At 41.4% G+C, this 22,996-nt stretch overlaps 1 protein-coding gene across 3 annotated transcripts in view; it reads right to left on the bottom strand.

The window, feature by feature from the left end:
• The window catches only part of PLXDC2 (plexin domain containing 2), a 403,152-nt gene that overhangs the window by 291,627 nt on the left and 88,529 nt on the right, over window positions 1-22,996 (bottom strand). The window contains exon 1 of one of the 3 annotated variants that reach the window (XM_039526380.1): window positions 18,171-18,634. The exons of the other annotated variants lie outside the window; for them this stretch is intronic. The gene's annotated coding sequence lies outside the window, so the exon portion shown is untranslated. Of the gene's footprint in view, window positions 1-18,170; window positions 18,635-22,996 lie in introns of those variants that run through there. 3 annotated transcript variants of the gene reach the window in all.

The following is a 22,996-nucleotide window of genomic DNA, read 5'->3' on the forward strand; positions in this document are numbered from 1 at the left end:
GGGAGTTGAGACCTAGGGAGCTTCTCTCTTGTGACCTGCCGTCGTTCTTTGCTAGAAGGGCCCTGGCAGGCAGTGACAGGGCCTGCTAGGGGAATGAGGTCAGCTCCCTGGCCTTTGTTTTTGCAGACAGAGGAAGCCAAAGAGAGACTCACACTGCCCCCTGCCGCCCCATCCAACCCCCCTCCTTCCTGACTGTCCCCCCAGACTCCTGCCCCCATTCAACCTGCCTGTTCCCTGCCCTTTGACTGTCCCGACCCCTATCAACACCCCTGACCACCACCCCAAACTCCCCTGCCCTCTAACCAACCCCCACCCCTGCCCCCATCCCTGCCCCCTTACCACGCTGCCTGGAGCACTGGTGGCTGGCAGCACTACAGCCATGTAGGGGCGGCTCCAGGCCATAGTTTGCCCACCTCTGCAGTAGAACCTTGATTTTATGAACACCAGTCTTACAAATGACTAGTTATATGAAATATTTGCCCTGACATGAGGTTGAGCGGGGGTGGGGGGGTGGAATCAAAACAAAAAAAAATCACAGAACTGAAGTAATATTGATGAAGACCAAGTCAACGTCCCTTCACATTCCAATGTCTTCAATGCACTGAAAATCAGTTTGCAGGGATTTGAAGGACAGGAAGAAAGCAGTGCAATGGCCATACTGCAATTTACCCACCACACCTACTGCAATTTGTTCAGTTTAATGAACTTTTTGATATTATTAACTCCTTAATTCCCAATTGAGTTTGTAAAATGGGGGTTCTGCATTATTAACCAAGAGTATCTTATCTCGTAGTAGAAAAACCTGTACCCACTGAACAATATAATAATCCAAAAAGCCAAGCTTTTGAACATTGTGGTAATTTTTAGAGAGGCAGAGTATGGTGGAGAGAGCAGCAGATGTTGAGCCAGGACCACGGGGTTCCTTTTCTGACTCTGTCAATGGCATGACCTTGGACAATCCCTTTTATCCATATATAAAATAAACAGAGCTTTGTTAATGCCCTAAGCAATACCTGACAGCGCGGGAAGGATTCAGATTACAAATCCATTTAACAGACTGTGCCTCAAAAGAATGTTGCAAACTTGACGTTTGCAAAGCAATCTGAGATCCTCAGATGAAAGACAGTACTTTATACAATTTCAGATTTATTAATCATGCCATTCAACACCTTGAGGGAAACACAGCCCACATTAACAATATTCTTTTATTACTAAATCAGAAGGCAGCATTTTAACAGAATGTCATCATAAGAGACTTCTTTCTCACAACATGTTAAGAATAATGCCCAACAGCTCAGGAACTAAGCCCACTTCCTCCCACTTGTAACTGTTAAAACTATCAGCTATCAAAATATTTAAAAAGGTTAAAAATCTATGGAGAATACAGTCTTGTTTACAACAAAAAAATAAGTGGGAGCTAAAACTACAGCATACATCAATCAAAAAACAATCAAACTGGGTTGTAGACTTCAAAATTCAGTAAGCTTACTCAACACATCATTACACACACAGAAACATCAATTATATGTAGTCAAACCTATCTTAAAACTAAAGCAATAAGCAGAAAGAAAGTCCAACAAAAGATTACTGTGAGTGCACACAGAAAACAGAATACAAAAGTAGCATGACCATTTCAACCATTAGGAAAGAATAAATCCAACATGTAGGTAACCACCAAATCTACTCCCCAGAGCTGAGCCTGGATCACTCAGGCTGGGGCTGGGGAGATGCATGGTGGACAAAGTGACAAGGAATCCTTTTCCCAACATGGCAAAGGATCAGCAATGCTGCTGCCAGAAAGTTACAGTAGAATCTCAGAGTTACAAACACCAAAGTTATGAACTGACTTGTCAACCACACACCTAATTTGGAATTGTAAGTACGCAATCAGGCAGCAGCAGAGAAAAAAAGCAAATACAAAGCAAAGTATTGTGCTAAAAGTGAATAAAAAGCAGCATTTTTCTTCTGCATGGGAAAGTTGCAAAGCTGTATGAAGTCAATGTTCAGTTGTAAACTTTTGAAAGAACAACCACAGGGGTGAAAGTAACTTACAGGACTTACCGGTACACCGGAGTCCTGAGCAGGGGCGTGGCCTCAACTGGAAGAGGCGTGGCCTTTTGCAATTTAAAGGCCCTGGGGCTCTGGCGGTGGCTGGGAGCCCCAGGGCTTTTAAATCACCCCGGAGCTCCCAGCTGCATCCTTAGATTTAGACACAGAGTCACTGTAAATTTGTACACCTCTGAACATATTTTATATTGTGACTAGCCACTTGTTAAGGGCTAATTTTTGACCTGCTTCACTGTTAATTAGGAATAATGCTATGGTGGCAATGGTGTTACACAGCTGTAAACCAAAAATAAATCAGAGCAAACTATGGCATCAATTCTCTTCACCCTAAGAGTAAGTGGTATAATTTTGGTTATGGTGAATGAAATATCACTGTGCTGAAAAATGCAAGTCAGTTATGAAGTTATTAAACCACACATCCCTAATTTTAGAAAGCACCATTCATTCATAAAGGTCACACTCCTTAGGTTGGCATGGATTTTGCTGCTTTTTGGTAGGATGGTTGTTCTTTGCATGTCTGTTATATGGTGAAGGCTTTGCTGGCCATTCTGTAGTCATTTTCGTTGCTGGAAGGCTTGTGTTAGATGGGTCTTATATTGTGTCCTAAATATGTGCCAATGTAAAGATATAGGCTCATCCTGATCTCCAAGAACCAGGAATTTCACAGTTGATGGTCTACAGGCTGGGATGATAGTGCCCAAGAGTTTCAAGCTGGCTTCAGTCAGCCATAGCATCACCACATGGATCACAAATGTCAAGGTGGGTCTTGATGGGAAAGGCAGTCTGAGATCCTGGAAACCAGAACATTGAAGGCTTTATTGTCTAGCATCAACAGCTGGCAACAAACCTAGCACTGGATGGGGAACATGGACTAATTGTGTGATGTGCTCTCATATGTGAACCTAGCTGGTTGACCACTATGTGTTGGGCCAGCTGAAGCTTCCCTATAGCCAGTCCCAGGTAAAGCACACTAAAGCAGTCTAGCCTGGAAAAGTCAAAATATTGGTCAGTGAGGTCAGATTCACCAGATATGACTGGGAAGGCACTACCTCCTCCCTATCTGATGATGAAAATAGGGTATTTCTGCTCACTGCCACCATTTGGGGATCTATGAGGAGAGACAACTCCAAAAAGATTCCAAGAGCATGTACAATCTTGACAACAGGAGGTCATATGTATACAAGAGACAGAGACATCAGAACTCCAGCTAGATTTCCCTCCCTGCCCTCCATTAACTGTATTAAAACCTTATCTTTTCCTACCAGCACCACTTCAGCCTTTGCCATATTGAGCTAGATAATAACACTGACAAAAAATAAAACAAAAGCCTAATCTGATTAGGGGTCTGATTCTATGAAGCACATTGAGGTCAATGGAATTTGAGGATACTCACTACCCACCAGGAAGCATTCAGGACTGCAATGGGATTAGACCCTGGGCCAAAACTATAATGAGCTCAAGAACTAATATTTTACATGCTGAGACAATTGTCTTCTTAACAATCATCTATACGTACAGGGGGTATGAATTAAGATTACTCTTCTTGTATGCTTATTATATGTCTATTTAATTGGCTGCTTTAAAAAAATCAGTATAATGTGGTAATTGTTTTTAAAATTATCTATTAATTATAACATCTGCTATTGCCTCTCTCTACTTTTCCCTGATCTGCAGATGTTTTGCAGCAGGATCCCAATTAAATTGGGTAATTAGGACAGGCTCTGTCAGGAACCCACATCCCTTTAGCAAGAATCTACATACAAAATAATGTGTTTTTCAATCATGTTATGCATGTAAATGAAAATTAGATGAGTACCATTAATGTTCAGACAGCAGTATGTATTACTGGGGCCCTTCCCCCGCGCATCCGCAGCACTCGGGGAAAATAAACATATCTTATAGATTTGACAATCATTCCAACAAAGCCAGAGCATAAGAGAGCAACCAATCAAAAACCCTTCTCCCTAAATAAAGATGTTTTTAGAAAGTGTTTTAAATAAAAGATTAAATATATACTTTTGGAAATACCATATTTTATATTCTAAGTGACATGCAGAGAGACTTACACCTTTAAAATCATACTCTGGTCCATTTATTATACCAATTTACCACAAAAATACATCAGGAAGTGTCATAAAAAGCCTCTTCCACCAATGTTTTTTATTATATGTCTAGGAAGAAAAAGGATTAAGAGATAATTAAAGTTGGGTCTACTCTGCTATATACTGCAACTTCTATTGAAATGATACTATTGTTCACACAAAAGCTGGTTTCAAAAGCCAAAGTGAGTTTATGTATCACTTAAATGGTAGTCTAAGTAATACAGAAAGTCAGACCTTCAGACACTTTTGAGGCCCTATTTAACTTCTTCTATAATGCCTACTCTCAAATTCTGCTTTCTTCCCCTTGATTAAGCTTACCAATTTCCCCTGCTTTTTCCCAGTTTCCAGTTGATGCCTTAACCCCTGGATGAAATTCTCTATTGTCCAGCCCCTTACAACACACATTGGGTCGATGAAAAAATCAGAATATACATAATTAGTCATTTCTAAGTGTTTTGCACTTTTCTTTTTACACAGAAGCTTAAACGTATTAGAATAATTTTTACAGCCACTAAAGTCAAAGTACATAGCCTTCAGAGATGAATTAATCTGTGGGAAATGCTGAGCCAAGCAGTAATACGTAATATGCAAGTGCAAAGAAGGCTTCTTCCATGTAGGAATTTGCCAGTAAGAATATTTGCTCATTAAGTGCTCAGTCCTGCTCTCATAGAAGTTTATGACAAAATTCCTGTCTTAGATCCTGATCCAACAAAGCACTGGAGCTTAACTTTAAAGCCTGTGAGTAGTCCTATTCCCAGGCTTCAAAATTTTATCACGTCTTGAGGTGAAAGACGTAAGCAATATTTTTGCGTCAGGTTTAGAAGCAACATAAAGGATCTCACATCTTGTCTATTAGATCTGATTGGATCGTTTTTGACTAAATGAAATGTCAAAGCCCAAATGTTTCTTGGCAATATATTGGTTTCAACAAAGTTTTCGTCAGGAGGTTTTTTTGGTCCAGGCCTTAGAGAGAGGAACACATTTTCTCCCCTCACCCAACACAGCCTGGGGGTTACAGAATTAGCCTGACATGTAGAAGACCCAGATCTGAATCCCCGCTATACCAGGATTCATAGAGAGCTGGGATTAAAATAAATTGTGTTCTCTTATCTTCCTGAATCAAAAAGGTGAGGTTTCACTCTGAAAACAGACATCTTGACACAAGTGTATTTAAAAAAAAAAGTTCTAAAGGCTTTGTTTACATTCCAACATGGAACAAAACAAATTTCAAAACCTAGAATGTGGCTGCCTTCGGCCAGCTGTATTGTCTATTTAGTTTGTAAGCTTTTTGGGACAGAGGCTTCATATCATTATGTATTTGTACAGTCTAGAGCAGAGGTAGGCAACCTATGGCACAGGTGCCGAAGGCGGTACGCGAGCTGATTTTCAGTGGCACTCACACTACCCGGGTCCTGGCCACCAGTCCGGGGGGCTCTGCATTTTAATTTCATTTTAAATTAAGCTTCTTAAACATTTTTAAAACCTTATTTACTTTACATACAACAATAGTTTAGTTATATATTATAGACTTATAGAAAGACACCTTCTAAAAACGTTAAAATGTATTACTGGTATGCGAAACCTTAAATCAGACTGAATAAATGAAGACTCGGCACACCACTTCTGAAAGGTTGCCGACCCCTGGTCTAGAGTAATGGGATCCCCATTTTACTTAGAGTTAGTAGGTATTAGTGTAATACAATTTAATAAAAATACATGGAATGCTCTATAAGTGTGGGAGACAGGGAAATATGAAGCAAGTTGCTATCTTTGATTTATTCCATTTAATGTCAATTTTATTTTTTTTAAACTTTCTCTTTGTATTTTGTATATTTATCCCCTTTTATGACATCTTCCATTTCACTCTTGTGATTCCTATCTAGTTTCGTTCTTATCTGTACTTGCATTTGTTTTTAGAAACAGAACAAAGTGAAATCTCCACCTGAAAAATTAGAGTTATGTTTCCACACTAAGCGCACAGGAGAAGATTTAATACAGTAAGAGCCTGATCCTTTTAGGAGCTGACTGCATACTGTCAGGTTCTGAGCATTATCAACTGCAGTAGGATTGCAGAGTGGGCAACACGACACTGGATTGGACCCTAACAGAGAGGAAAGTGAAGGAAAGTGGAAAAGGGGGGAAAAACAGGGTTTAAAACTCAGTAGATGAAAGACCTAAACTCTGCTACATCTCATGTCATTGTGAGAAGGAGAGTGTTCTGTATTCTAAAGCCAGACTGCAGCACCATGCTTTTTAATCAGTCAAAATCACAGGTTTTTTTTTAAAAAAGGAATTCACATTAGATATTGCTTATGCTGAAAATGTGATACTTTTATATAGTAGAATTAGAATGTCATCTGTGGAAACAGAACAGAAAGAAAACTGTTAAAAGAGTACATGCAACTCAAATATATTCCTTACTGTACTGATAGCCAATCATTAAAGACACATTTTCAAAGTCACCATTTGTGTCCTGCAATACCCTGTTCAAACCCAAAGTAAATTAAATCACAGAACGCTAAAATAATAAAAGTTACGGAAACTGCCAGTTGGCTTTAGATGTGTATTGTACTGCCTGGGATGCAGCCTCATTCAATGTTCCTCTGAGTCTGAGAATGATTTGTAGCATAGGGGCTTTCATCTAGCAATTCCCAATCTGATCACTCACATAGAATAAGCGAGGAGGAAGTAGTGGTGGTTTGAAAGGCTCTCTGCTTACATCAAGCTTCTGAATCAAAATCAGATACTAAAAATACTCCTATATATAGAGCAAAAGCAGAAGGAAAGAAGGATTGAAACTGACTTCCCAATACAGGAATAAAAAGACTACTTTCACTTTGTGTATACACATGCATACCCCTCCATCAGACACTCAGATAATACAGCAATAAGGGCAATCTAAGACACTGTAGTATCTTTGTGCTTAACAATCTTTAATGTATTTATCCTCATAATGCCCCATTATCCACATTTTCCTAGTGGGGAACTGAGAGGGACTAAATGATTTGCCCACTGTCACACAGGAAGTCTTTGATGGAGCAGGGATGTGGACCCAAGTCTCCCAAGTCCTAGGATGTAACCACTGGACCATCCTTCCTCCAAGAGTGCCACACAGTTGCAAATTAAGTGCCTGGACAAGGAGTCTTCCTTGCTTGTACATGACTATAAAGCATTAAACTGCACTTCTGCCCTGAAAAGTGACTTTACCAAACTGGCATTGTTGGGAATCCACCTTTGTTAACCTCACTAGTAACACATCAAACTAGCTCAGTTTACAAATAAACGAAGTTTTTGGGGGGGTTTTAGGTTTGTTTGAAACTGTCAGCTCTACTACTTAGCCTGAGATGTGACAGTCAAACTCTGTTCTTTCTGGCTTGTGCACCACCACCAGTAATAAAGATGCTGCAGGACATATCGATTGCCATCAGTGATGTTGCTCAGGTGTAAGCAAAAACAGAATTTCAATACAATGAGCCATATTTACAGATGTGTCTAAAAAGTCTAAACAGAAATTAAGTTAGAGTAAATTATACCTACTTCCACTCCCTAAACATGCATATCACACTAACTTAGACTCCTTTAGACTTACTCGGTGTAACACCCATTCCTAGTAGTGAACTTCCACAAAAAGGTTAGGCTTGACAAAGCCCTGGCTGGGATGATTTAGTTGGGGATTGATCCTGCTTTGAGCAGGGGGTTGGACTAGATACCTCCTGAGGTGCCTTCCAACCCTGACATTCTATGAAAAAATCCATCATGCTGAAGACGCATCACAACATGATAATCATTTAACAGTTCAGTCTTGCAGTACAGACAAGATTAACTGTGCTTCCAAACTACTTCACTCTGACTTCTGCAGGGCTCTAGCCCAGTTCAAGAACATCATTAAAAACCAGTTCCGCCTCATGAACAGTGCATGATTAAACTCTTTTTAATAGTGTTAGGACACAACTGTGTTGTTTCTAGACCCCAGACCCAGGAGATTGCATTATGTAAAGGGATGAAGGGTAAAAAAGAAAAGTTATTAGAGGGGGGAAAGATTCTGGAAAAGATGGGGAAACGTTAACTGAAGAAAGCATACAGAAGAAAAACAAATGAGATGTAGCATGTTAGAATGTTATTGATTTATAGAAACTTGGTGTCAAAATTTTACAGAAAATGACAAAAAAATTATTGTGTGTGTGTACTGTGATAGCTATGGCCTTCAGGTTCCAGGGTTGATAAGCATACAATGGATGGAGAAATCTGATCAGATTAACAGGATTGATAAAATATAAAGATTTAAAACAGATAGATACAATGTGACTCTGGAGGATGAGGTGAGCTTGGGAAACCTCTCAAAGCTGGTCGAAAAATGCCAATTATTTTACACAGCATTTTTTAAATTTATTTATTCACTTTTTCCCCTGAGTTTCCTGTGATTCTGTTTTAAAACCAAAAAAAGCCATCAACTGAAACTCTGGGGGTGGGGAGGGGGGAGAGAAGGTTTTCCATGAACTTTTTGGGTGGAAAGGATATTTTTCATTTAAAATTTTCAAACAGCTCTATTCTTTATAAATGGGAGAAAGTCCAGAAAGAATAGTGGTGAGAAGAGAATCTCTCTGGTTTGATTTTCACAGTGCTGATAATGGCTTTTTGAACACTTGTGTATACTGTGCCTGACTTTCAGGAAGTATATGGGCAAATGTATGAGTGCAAATTTCTGCATGTGTCAACTCCTAAGGCACTGAACCCTCCACCCTCAAGTTATCATATACAGTAACTCCTCACTTAACGTTGTAGTTATGTTCCTGAAAAATGCTACTTTAAGTGAAACAATGTTAAGTGAATCCAATTTCCCTATAAGAATTAATGTAAATGGATTGGGAGGGAGGGTGTTAGGTTCCAGGGAGTCAGAGGGTGGAAGAGGGTGGGATATTTCCCAGGGAATGCCTTACTGCTAAATGATGAACTAGCACTCAGCTGAGCCCCCAAGGGTTAACACATTGTTGTTAACGTAGCCTCACTCTACAAGGCAGCCCGAATGGAGGGATGGGAGACAGCATGGCAGAGAGACCGAGACACACCCTGTGTATGAGACATGTGCATTACCCCTTTAAGTCTACTGACCCCACTCTAAGGGTATGTCTACATTACAAAATTAGGTCGAGTTTATAGAAGTCGTTTTTTTAGAAATCATTTTTATACAGTCAATTGTGCATGTCCCCACACATAATGCTCTAAGTGCATTAAGTCAGCCAACTGCATCCACAGTACTGAGGCTAGCGTCGACTTCCGGAGCGTTGACCTGTGAGCAGCTATCCCACAGTTCCCACAGTCTCCGTTGCCCATTGGAATTCTGAGTTGAGATCCCAATTCGGGGGGAGGGATAGCTCAGTGGTTTGAGCATTGGCCTGCTAAACCCAGGATTGTGAGTTCAATCCTTGAGGGGGCCACCTAGGGATCTGGGGCAAAAATCAGAACTTGGTCCTGCTAGTGAAGGCTGGGGGCTGGACTTGATGACCTTTCAAGGTCCCTTCCAGTGCTAGGAGATAGGTATATCTCCAATTATTATTATGCCTGATGGGGCAAAAACAGTGTCGCAGGTGGTTCTGGGTACATGTCATCAGGACCCCTCTCCCTCCCTCCCTCCGTGAAGCAAGAGCAGACAATGGTTTGGCACCTTTTTTCTTGGGTTACCTGAGCAGACGCCATACCACGGCAAGCATGGAGCCTGCTCATCTCACCATCACCGTATATCTCCTGGGTGCTGGCAGATGTGGGACTGCGTTGCTACATAGCAGCAGATCATTTCCTTTTGGCAGCAGATGGTGCATTACGATTGGTAGCCATCGTTGTCATACTCCTGGGTGCTCTTTTAGCTGACCTCGGTGAGGTCAGTCAAGGGCTCTTGGGCAGACATGGGAGTGACGATGGCTAGCCCGGAGATGACAATGGCTAGCAGTCATACTGCACTATCTTCTGGCGAGCAGCCAGGAGATGATGGCTAGCAGGCGTACTGCACCATCTGCTGCCAGCGTAAGATGTAAAAGATAGATGGATCAAAACAAGAAATTGACCCAATTTGTTTTGTGAAATCAATGGCCTGCTAAACCCAGGGTTTTGAGTTCAATCCTTGAGGGGGCCATTCTGTGTGACAGTTGTTCGTATTTCTCCTTGATGCAAAGCCACCCCTTTTGTTGATTTTAATTCCCTGTAAGCCATGTTGTCAGTCGCCCCTCCCTCTGTCAGAGCAATGGCAGGCAATTGTTTCACGCCTTTTTTCAGCGCAGAACCAGAAGCTGCAAAAGCAAAACCAGGCGAGGAGGCAACGGCAGCGTGGTGACGAGAGTGATGAGGACATAGGCATGGACAGACTTCTCACAAAGTATGGGCTGGGCAATGTGCCCCGACAATGTGCACATCATGCTGATGAGCTCTGCATGTTCACCTGTGCTGATCAGCTTGCCACGCTGGCCAAACAGAAAATGAAATTCAAAAGTTCGTGAGCCTTTTCCTGTCTACCTGGCCAGTTCATCTGAGTTGAGAGCGCTGTCCAGAGCGGTCACAATGGAGCACTCTGGGATAGCTCCCAGAGGCCAATACCATCGAATTGCATCCATACTACCCCAAATTCGACCCGGCAAGGCCGATTTCAGCGCTAATCCCCTCATCCGAGGTGGAGTAAAGAAATCAATTTAAAGAGCCCTTTAAGTCGAAAAAAAGGGCTTAGTCATGTGGACGGGTCCAGGCTTAAGTCAAGGTAACGCTGCTAAATTCAACCTAAAATCATAGTGTACACCAGGCCTAAGTACATTACCCTTTTAATTAGATCAACAAGTTAAGACAGCAGCTGCTTCCAGTAAGCTCCCTCCATTGTCCTGAGCCCTGTCGTGTGTCCTCCTCCCGCTCTATGGAGATGGGGGGAAGAAGCAAGGGGAGGGGGACACCCTGACATTAGCACCCCTCTAAGCAGGAGGCTCCCTGGAGCAGCTCCAAGACAGAGGGCAGGAGCAGCACACAGCAGTGGGGGGAGGGACAGCTGAACTGCCAGGCAATTGATAGTCTGCTGGGCAGCTGCCACACAGGGAACTTAGGGGAGTGGGGAGCTGATCGGAGTCCATCCTGGTTCCAAGCCCCGCCATCAGCTAGCTCCAATGGGCTGCTCTTTCTGCAAGCAGTGGACAAAGCAGGTGGCTGCCAAACAAGGTTATAAGGGAGCATTGCTAAACTTTAAACGAGCATGTATCAAATTGATCAGCAATGAAACAACATTAACCGGGACGACTTAGTATGTAAGGTCTTGGAAAAAATGTTGAAGGAGAAAGTAATTAAGGACATTGAGGTCAATGGTAATTGGGATAAAATACAACATGGTTTTACAAAAGTTAGATCATGCCAAACCAACCTGATCTCCTTCTTTGAGACGGTAACAGATTTTTTAGACAAAGGAAACGCAGTGGATCTAAGTTACCTCGATTTCAGTAAGGCATTTGATACAGTTCCACATGGGAAATTATTAGTTAAATTGGAAAAGATGGGGATCAATATGAAAATTGAAAGGTGGATAAAGAACTGGTTAAAGGGGAGACTATAACGTGTCGTACTGAAAGGTGAATTGTCAGGCTGGAAGGAGGTTACTAGTGGAGATCCTCAGGGATCAGTTTTGGGACCAATCTTATTTAATCTTTTTATTACTGACCTTGGCACAAAAAGTGGGAATGTGCTAATAAAGTCTGCGGATGACACAAAGCTGGGAGGTATTGCTAACACAGAGAAGGACCGGGATATCATACAGGAAGATCTGGATGACCTTGTAAACTGGAGTGATAGTAATAGGATGACATTTAATAGTGAAAAGTGCAAGGTCATGCACTTAGGGATTAATAACAATAATTTTAGTTATAAATTGGGGACACATCAGTTGGAAGTAACAGAGGAAGAGAAGGACCTTGGAGTATTGGTTGATCACAGGATGACTATGAGCCGTCAATGTGATATGGCCGTTAAAAAAGCTAATGCAGTTTTAGGATGCCTCAGGCGAGGTATTTCCAGCAAAGATAAGGAGGTGTTAGTACCGTTATACAAGGCACTGGTGAGACCTCATCTGGAATACTGTGTGCAGTTCTGGTCTCCCATGTTTAAGAAGGATGAATTCAAACTGGAAGAGGTACAGAGAAGGGCTACTAGGATGATCTGAGGAATGGAAAACCTATCTTATGAAAGGAGACTCAGAGCTTGGCTTGTTTAGCCTAACCAAAAGGAGGTTGAGGGGGATATGATTGCTCTTTATAAATATATCAGAGGGATAAATATTAGGGAGGGAGAGGAATTATTTAAGCTTAGTACCAATGTGGACACAAGAACAAATGGATATAAACTGGACACTAGGAAGTTTAGACTTGAAATTAGATGAAGGTTTCTAACCATTAGAGGAGTGAAATTCTGGAACAGCCTTCCAAGGGGAGTAATGGGGGCAAAAGACATATCTGACTTTAAGACTAAGCTTGATAAGTTTATGATGGGGATGGTATGATGGGATAGCCTAATTTTGGCAATTAATTTGGCAACTGATCTTTGATTATCAGCAGGTAAGTATGCCCAGTGGTCTGTGATGTGATGTTAGATGGGGTGGGATCTGAGTTACTACAGAGAATTCTTTCCTGGGTGTTGACTGGTGAGTCTTGCCCACATGCTCAGGGTTTAACTGATTGCCATATTTGGGGTAGGGAAGGAATTTTCCTCCAGGGCAGATTGGCTCATTTAAAGTTTAGCCTTCCTCTGCAGCATGGGGCACAGATCACTTGCTGGAGGATTCTCTGCAGCTTGAGGTCTTCAAACCACAATTTGAGGACTTCAGTAACTCAGACCTAGGTTAGGAGTTTGTTACAGGAGTGAGTGGGTGAGATTCTGTGGGCTGCATTGTGCAGGAGGTCAGACTAGATGATCATAATGGTCCCTTCTGACCTTAAAGTCTATGAGTCTATGACTTTAAGTGAGGAGTTACTATATACAATCTATGGTTGTATCTACAATTTCTCGACTGCTGAAGCAACACTAAAGATGTACGTACACTAAGACAATATTTTGATGAATGAAGTTTATATTTAAAATGTTGTAATAAATCTGTTATACATATTACACATACAAATTAATATGGTCTTTCAGTGTTTGATTATATTTTAGGTACAAAGCATAGTCATAATTTCTGTCAAACTGGCCTTAGGTCAGGACAATTGATGAGAACATTCACAGACTGCTTCTAGAATAAGAGCAATCAAACAATATGGAAGAGAAAACTGCAAGTTCTGTTTCTTAGTCTACAAGGAGTTCAGAGGAGGATGGCGAGTATAGTCATTACCACTGAATACATGGTATAAACAAAAGACCCAGTTCCCACTGTTAAATTTACAGAGGGATCAGGAAAAGGGGCAAGGATGACTCTTAAGAAGTAGTTTTGGTGTTCATAGTATGACTGACTCCAGATGAATAAACCATAGACAATCTGTAAAAGCAGCAAAGAGTCCTGCGGCACCTTATAGACTAACACGTATTGGAGCATGAGTTTTCGTGAGTGAATACACACTTCGTCGGATGCATGCATTCACCCACGAAAGCTCATGCTCCAATACATCTGTTAGTCTATAAGCTGCAGGACTCTTTGCTGGTTTTACAGATCCAGACTAACACAGCTACCCCTCTGATACATAGACAATCTGATTCATTAAATGAACATTGCCAGTTTGTAAACACACTGCAGGCTACTGATTTAACAGTGAAAAATATATTCCAGCATAGATGGAATATTATGGATTTGCAGTAAGTCTTTTATGTGACTCCAAACAAACTAGCACATTTCTCTGTGTTGTAATTTTAACTCTCATTAAAGAGTATTTATTTAATAGCACTTGCAGTGGGAATACTAAATGAGTGTGAATTCTTGTAAGCGGTATTAAAAGGGATAGACATTTCAGCCTTGCTAAGCAAAAAAGGTGGCCTGATCCCATTAGGAATGAGCAAGTCTGGAAGAATGCTGGTCTTCATGTTTTGCTGTTGAGAGACTAAAATTGGAAACAATTTCTCAGAACTAGTCTAGGCCCTGAGTTCTATCAAAACATTCAGTGAACTTGAGGACTGAGAGATACTGATTACCAGAGCCTAAAATTAAAATGTCATAGTGTCCCAGCTTGGATGTTGAAGAAATACCCTGCCTGAAACTGCATTTCAGATAATCATCTCCCCTGAGGGGAGAAAGTCCCTACACAGAATAATGCCAATTCCATTCCAGTTCCATCTAAATTAAGTACGCAATTCAGAAAACCTGCTCTAATGCAGTCTTACAAATAGAGCAAAAGGGAATAAGCCAGGGGAAAAGAGGTACCATTAAGTTCAAGTGGAGACCAGTTTATAAAAGAGTTATGCCTCATTGACTTTTTCCTTTTTCTCTTGGGGAAACTATATATTTTTAGGGAGCTTCTCCTCTACTTCCAGGGTTTATATCCCCTTCCCAGTGACAGCTGTATATTGCAATACTCTCTAGAAAAGTGAGCCTTGTTTCTCGCTTTTTTGCTTTAGAGGTTCTCACACCTATTTTCCAGTTTAATCTCAAGTCCAGCAAAGTAGCTCTATTTAATTCAGGTGCTGATGCAAAAACAATCCAGATATGAATGTGTACATCAACTGGTCAAAAGTGCATTAATGCACAGGGAATAAAGATTTTCTTAGGCCACCTGCTGCACAGAACTTAAGGAACAAAGGTAAGATGTACTGGGAAATCTAGAGGAAGAGATGACTTAATTGGGTTTCTTTTGTGTGTTTGTTTTAAAATAAAAACAGATTACTTGTGGGTCTCATGAAAAGAGTGAATTTTTAACTGGAACTTGAATGAATTCAAGATGAAAAAATGTGTGCAAAAGTTTTGATTAATGGTTGCTAAATGATGCTACTAATTGCTAGGAAACGGTCTTGCTAAAACATCCCAGAATGATGAACAAAATGACAGTATCTTTTATATTACTGAAGGAGAAAGGCTGCTGCAACACTGTGTCCCATTCTGGAGACCATGATTCAAGAAGGATGTTGAGAGGTTAAGAGAAGAGCCACAAGAATTAGAAAACATGCTTTATAGTGATAAACTAAATTGACAGACTCAAACAGCTCGATCTAAGATGGTTAAGGGTTGACGTGACTGCGGTCTAAGTACAGAAATACATAAGGATGAACCTCAAAGTCAAATAGCAAAACCAAGTCCATATCTGGTTTGCTCTTATTTCCTTCTTCCACTCCTAACTTTCTGAATTTTTCCACATAGTCAGTCCACTACAGGGAACAATTATTTAATAATGGGCTCTTCAGTCTAGCAGAGAAAGATATAACACAATCCAATGGCGGGCTGGAAGTTGAACCTAGACAAATTCAGACCAGAAACTATGTGTAGATTTTTAACAGTGAGAATAATTAACCACAGGAACAATTTATGGAGGAGTGTGGTGGATTTGCCATCACTGACAATTTTAAAATAAAGATTGGATGTTTTGCTAAGAGATATGCTCTATGAATTATTTTTGGAAAGTTCTGTGGCCTGTGTTATACAGGAGGCCAGACTAGATAATCATAATGGTACCTTCTGGCCTTTGAATCTCTGAACATCTCTAGAGTATTTATTCCTGTTGTGTGAACAAAAAGATAGAAAAAACTATAAATCTTATCATCCATAAGATAAAATGGTCTACATTTCAGCAAAAAGTAGGTGTTACCACTCATGAAAATAACAATGTCTTCATTGCATATGATAATTTAAAAGTAGCTTATGATGGAACAGAATATTTAGAGATGATTTTGGATTAATGAAAAAGTCACATATATTGTCTGATTTGTCTTCTAAGTTTAAAATACACCCTTGCAGCTACTTTTGGTTATATATTCCATTTTAAAAGGATATAACAAATATTACATAAACTCAGCCCATAATAAACAAAGACCAAGTTCTAGAGCCTTTACTCAAAGCTTAATAAAGAAAAGTTTGACTTCAAGCATATAAATATACTGCCACTTTACATGCAAAAGCCTGAGTAAACAGATTTGCTCTGCACTATGCCCTTAACATTAACAAGCTCTGGGCTTGATTCTTCTCTAATGGGGTTGTAAATCAAGAGTAACTCCACTGAAGAAAGATTTACAGTGGTGTAAAATTGATGTGAATGAAAGGTGATCTATTTACCCATAAATATACCTTAAGTTTGCCCTAAATTTTACACTTAGCTGTTAAAAATACACCCATCAGAATTCTGTCATCTCAACACTTAAAATACATTTTCCAATGTTCGCTTCTAGGATTGGGGTTTTCACAGGCAATAAGGATGCATCTCAAAGTCAAATTGTAAAACCAAGTCCATATGTGGTTTGCTTTTACTTCCTTGTTCCACTCCCAACTTTGTGCCTTTTTCCATGTAATCTGTCCACTATACACAGAACAGCTTCTCAATCCAAGCATGCCAGAGGCTCTTAACATTCAAATCCCTGTCAGAGATTCACTTCTTCCACTAGGCCCACAAACAAAATGTTTTACATGGCCCTTTATGAAGGCCCCAGCATCCTCCGAGAAAGAGAGTCCACAGCAGCTGTTTTAGTGGCTGCCAGCACCACCAAAATGAGGTAAGCCCTGCCCACACTTGCAGAGCCAAGATTTAGGGGGCAAATAGTTGTTTCCACTCATCCCTTATGTTCGAGGCACTCAATGACCTCGTCCCAGAATGCAGAAAGCTTTGGATGAGAACCAATCTAGTACAAAAGTAAAGCTTGTCCATACAGGCAACTGAGCCTTCTTGGGGGCCAGTCCAAGACTGTGGAACAAACTTCCACAGGACCTCAGAACCACCACAAACCTCACCACCTTTGGCTTGAAATACAGTGTGCACGTCTTTGTCCTTGTCTTCACGAATATAAATACATTACAATACTGTGCATGTATAGTTTATAAAACAAAATTAACACCACACTACACACACAATTCTCCTGCTGGGGAAAGGATGAGAGAAAGAGTGAATTGCATATGACAGATACTAGTCCCATCACTTAAGGTACCAAGTGGAAGGTGCTCAGGTACTACAGTGATGAGAGAGGTGTAAGAATCTGAGTGGAACAGAACAGAATATGTGGTAGGCAGGCAAGCGGAGACAAATTGTTTGAGAGAGTTGTGGTAAAATACATCGCTTAAAAAAACCCCAAACTAATAATGCTAGATGGGTGCCACAGGGCAGTCTGTATAGAAGGGGGTCAAAACAACAAAATACTACAGAAATAAGAACAGAGAGTCAACAGTCACTTGTCAGAGGATGGAGGAGAGTGGGAGTAACTGGTAAGGGAGCACACAGGGCTACAGTTTAATAGGGAAGTAATTTAAAAATCAGGCACCAGTTTCTCGGCCTTTTAAAATTGTTCTTTAGAACTCTATGGAGCCTGGGGTGCTGGAACAATTTTTGTAGTGGGGGTGCTGAAAGCCACTGAACAAAACTGTGAACCTTTCTGTGTATGATGGAAACCACTTCAAGCCAGGGGGTGCTGCTGAAGCCCCCACTCACACCTGTATGGAGCTACACCAATTTAAACCAATTGAGGATCTAGCCTCAATTGCTCAAATAATTCAGAGCCATTGAATTTGCACATAGTATCCTATCTAACCATGATCTTATCACAGTTATCCTCAACCTCTCACCACTTCCTTCTTAGTGCACTTTATGTCTTTGTCTTGACTTCAGCACTGATCCTGCTGCGATGAGACCCACAGAAGTCGTCCTTAAAGTGAAGTATGTGTGTAAGTGTCTGCAGGATGGGGATCTGTTCTTGTGGGCAGGGATCCTGATTACCCGTGTGATTGTACAGCACCTAGCACAATGACTGAGTGGTGCCTTGGGGTACCACCATAACAGAAACAATATGAAAATGATCAGGCTAAGAATTGTTTAAAAAAATACTTGTATAGTGATTCCTTCCTGTGGGTCTCTGTGATGGGGCTTGACTCACCACCGCTGGCACCTCCTGCCAGTCACCCCGGGAATTAGCTCTCGACCCCTTCGGACCATCCTCAATGCGTGGTAGCTCGCCCGTTGTCTCCGCTCTGCTGCCCTGGGACCTGCGTTGCTCCCTGCTCGGTGGCGTCCTCTTCAGGACAGTCTCCATTCGCTTCAGGATACTACTCCTCTGGTCTCACTCCCTTCCGGGGGGTGGGGCAGTTTGTTAACAACAGTCCTTCTGTTTGCCCCTGCCTCAGTAGCCAACCACAACCCTAGAGTCTAGCCCCTCATCTCAGGGGCTGGTTGCAGCCTGTCTCGGCCCCTCTCCTCGGTGGCCAGGGCAATGCAAGGGGGGAAGGGACCGGGGAAGGCCCACCCACTACTCTGGGTCCCAACCCAGGGACCCTCTAGTGGCAGCCTCCCTCTGTCCTCCTCTCCCCTCTCATTTGCCTAGTTTCCCTGGGCCACTTCCCCTTTGGCCCTATGCACCTTCTCGACCCCTTCTAGCAAGGGCCTCAGCCTGGCAGGTATCTGGGCCAGAGCTCTGCTCTGCTCTGCTCTGCTCCCCCAAGCCTTCCCAGCACTGCTCTGTCCAAGGTGCTGCTCCTTAGCTCAGGAGCCAGTCCTTCTCCCTCACTAGTCAGGGCACGACTGACTTCTCCTCTGCCAGGCAGCCTTTATATAGGATCTAGCCTGGCCCTGATTGGCTGCCTCTTTTCCTGCCCTGATTGGCTCTCTAGGCCTTGGCTGCTGGTCTGTGCAGCCTCTCGGGCCTGGTTCAGTCCTTTTCCTCAGGGGGTGGGGCACCACCCCCTCACATTCTCCCAGTGCATTTTAGCTTTATATTTGTTTAGACTGTGGTTCTCAGTAGCAAGAACTTTCTTGGTAGGTTGGTCTTGCACAGCACACTTTCATAGTTTAACAACCAGTAATAAATAATAGATGATAATAATAATAATATTCCAATAGGATTGCATTCTGCAGAACCGAAGGAGCAATCACAAGAAGTCATAGCATCAGTGGAGTATGGTCTTTGAATACAGGCTTTGAATGCTTTTAAGGAAAAAGCCTGGGGAATACTGAACAGGAGAGCCCTTACAGAGTCATTCATGCACATCTTTGATTCCGCAACTGAAAATAACATCATGTGGAATCAGTTTGGGGAAAATAACATATACAATAAACTATATACGCATGTATAGCTGAACTTCTTAAAAGTGAAGACACGCAAAGGAAGTAAATGTTTTTACATAACTGCAAGATCACATACAAAACTACTACTTTTCAAGAATCTCCAGTTTCCACTGTACATTAATTACAAGCTCTCTCCTCCTTACAGGATTAAATCACATAGAACTACCTAAATTATATAACCTAGAGTAGACTGCAGTATGTGATATCGTTTTATTTACATAAATGCCACTTTGCCCATCCCCATGTAACTAAAGAAAATGTGGGGGAATTTTCAGATGCCAAACAATGGAATTTAAATGAGACAGCTTCACTCTCTCATTTTAAATCATGCTAAAAGATAGATGCACTGACAAGAGATCAGGGCCCAAAGAGGCATTCTGTATAAAAGATTTAAATACAAATGTGGGAGTCCAATGAAAAGTGATTGTGCCTTGATTATTATTTTTTATTTTATATTAAAAGTCTACTGAACTTCATATAATAAGTTAAAAAGGAACAAATATATATACTTGATAATGTTTACAGAGCTACACTGATCATTCAGTTCTCTATGATTGAAAGGGACATGGGGAAAATCACTGAGGGTATATCTACATACCAGTTAAATACCCACAGCTGGCCAATCTCAGGTGACTCGGGTTTGCAGGGTTTGGGCTGCGGGGCTAAAAAGTTGTGGTGCAGACGTTTGGGCTCAGGCTTGGGCCCAGGCTCTGGGATCCTCCCCTCCTTTGGGGTTCCAGAGCTCAGGTCCAGCCTGAACCCGAATGTCTACACTGCAATTTTACAGCCCTGCAGCCTGAGCCCCGCGAACCCTAGACAGCTGACCTGGTCCAGCCACGGATTTTGAATTTCTGAGTAGACATACCATGAGACGCAAAATATGGCCTATTTTCCCACTATTAGCCTTTTGCAAATTCCATCTACTGTAAATTGTTGCTCATTCCCCTCCACACACACTCAGAAAAAGTGCTTCATCTGGTTTTTAACCCTTTTCTAAGGGAGTTTGGAGCACATATATGGTGATTGACCAACAATGGTAGAGATTTACAGCCATTTTTTTATTCACTGCACAGGCATAGCATGGACAAATGCAGATTGTTTGCAAGTGTTCCCCAACCCTGCCCTGAGGATGAAAGCTCTTCAGCTTCCATGCCAATTTTAAGGAATGCTGCTGAGACAGCGAAGGAGGCTGCCAGCTGAGATTTACAAATTCAGCCAAATAACTAAACCCCTTTCTTGCATTATAGCCCTGACCTTGCACCATTAATTGGGAGCTTTGCCATTGACTTGAGGAAGCATAGGATCAAATCCTATTTGGCCAGCTTCACATTTAATTCATAGTAAGCACTTCTTGGTGCTTTTAATGCATGTAGCATCTAGGTGCTGACACCATGATACAGGTCCCTTGCATTCATTCTCATGAGAAATCTTGTTAAATCAAAATGATTTACCATTTCTGTGAATAGCTTAAGGGCAAAATCATCCCTTAAATTACCTCTTCTCTTGTTTACAGCAGGTTAGGTGTTTCATGTACTGTGCGCTGGGTTTGATGCTGTATGATTGAAGATCACCATTTGTTGCTACCATTGTTATACACTTGCAACAAATCTTATACAAAGTGTATCATGGAAGGTGTCAATGGAAAATAAAATCTGTCAAGTAAGATTATCCTGGTTAAATCAATGTATCATCACTGTATCTGAAGTTATGAATATTGGCCCTGTATTTGTACATCAGGGTGTTTGTACTCAGGGTGACACCAACAAAATAGTTTATATCCAGTCTCACCAGCTCATTGTGAATAGACTATTCAAGCTTGATGGGCCATTAAGAAGAATCAACTCTCCAGATGGCTCTTCCTGAGGACACCTCAGACTGCAAGGAGCCAACGGTGACCCCTGTGATTCAGCAAAACGTGTAAGGGCATGTGACACAGACATGTGACCTCGGACTCCATCTTTGTCAGTAACTTTCCATACACAGGGCCCGTGGGCTTTGTTTGGGACAGTAAATTTCCATGCATATAGTGGAAGATATAAAAGATACCTGAGACACCTCCAATTTCCTCATTCCTGCTCCACTTCTCTGGACTGTGGGTTTACAACGAAAAGGAGAATTTTGAACTATGGACTAAGGACCTTCCAATCTTTTGGAAGTTACCAGAGAGACTTTTGCAAGCCAGCAGCCTATTCCATCATTACTATGGATCCTGGTCTCTGAACACTGAAAATCACTTGTATCCATATGATTCCTTAACCATTCAATAACTCTCTTATTTTCTTTTATAAATAAATCTTCAGTTAGTTCACTAAGGATTGGCTGACAGTGTGATAGGTAAGATCTGAGATACATATTGACCTCGAGCTAAGTGTCTGATCTCTTGGGATTGGTAGAAACTCATATATGGTAACCGGGTTTTCAGTAACCTCTCACTATATTGGACCAATTTGTCTGGATGGGAACTAGAGCTGGAATGCCTAAAGGAGACTCCTTTCTAACCAGGTGTGGTACTACAGAAGCTCTTTTGATACTGGTTTGGTGAATCTAATTACAGCATAAACCACCAGTTTTGGAGGATTGTCTGCCCTGTTTCTTGCAGTCTGCTCTGAGTGTGCACTCTCAGTGTGGTTTATCCCAGGAACCCGGTCACACTGGTTAATAACATGAGAGGACTCCATGCTTATAAAACTAAACTGGCTTTTTATTACGAGAATTATTTACGGAGGAGCTGCACCTGAAGCTACCATTCAAGCCAAGTTCCATGCAGGTTGCTACCATAGGGGCTGCCTCCTGTGGTATAGCACTATAGTGATAAGTGTTTTAGGAATACAGCGAGATGAGAATATTATTGACAGTGGCTTAAACAACAGACAGTTTCAAGGGAAGAAACAGTACTGAGTTTCATTCATTGCCATTATTTGATAAGTGGCAGACACAATTCTCCATAGCTAAAGATGATGGAGAAGAGAAATTTTTGGCAGAAATTATATTCTACAAGCAACCCTGTCACTGATGGATTCTTTCAATGACCAGATCAAAGAATAGGGATGTATTGATTGTACACAGTATATTCTTGAGGAGCGATTTCAATTATTCTTATTAGCCCTTCCCTTTTCAACTGCCTGCTGCACAAGCCAATGTTACAAGCATATTTTCCTATATGCATTTATCCATGATTTGTGCCACCATGGTTCTGCACCACAGTGCTGCACCTGAATTACACCCCAGTATGGTTGGGGGAAATTGGTAAACCTAATTATACTGTGAAATTTGTGATGTAATGTGGTTTTATTGGGTATACAGAGGGGCATGGAAAACTATTAGATGCTTCACAAAAAAGTTCAGATGGAGCTATTTTAATAGCTTTAATTTCAAGCAGTCCATTCAAAATGTTCAGAATTCTGGTTTTGAACGAGACTTACCCATAAAAAGGGAAAGTCTGAGGATTTCTCTCTCTATGCAGTCAAAAGGGAGAGGTAAATAAACCTAAACAGTCAACAGGCTATGACCATAAATTACAACAGAACAGAACCCTAGCCCCACAGTTCCAACAACACAAGCTCCTAACACTGCAGCCAAAGGAAAATCTCAGTAAATTACAGAAGGAACTTTTCTTCCTTCTAAGCTGCAATCAGCCAATGA

This window comes from Mauremys reevesii, linkage group 2 (assembly GCF_016161935.1).
Source record: "Mauremys reevesii isolate NIE-2019 linkage group 2, ASM1616193v1, whole genome shotgun sequence".
Classification (NCBI taxonomy): domain Eukaryota; kingdom Metazoa; phylum Chordata; order Testudines; family Geoemydidae; genus Mauremys; species Mauremys reevesii.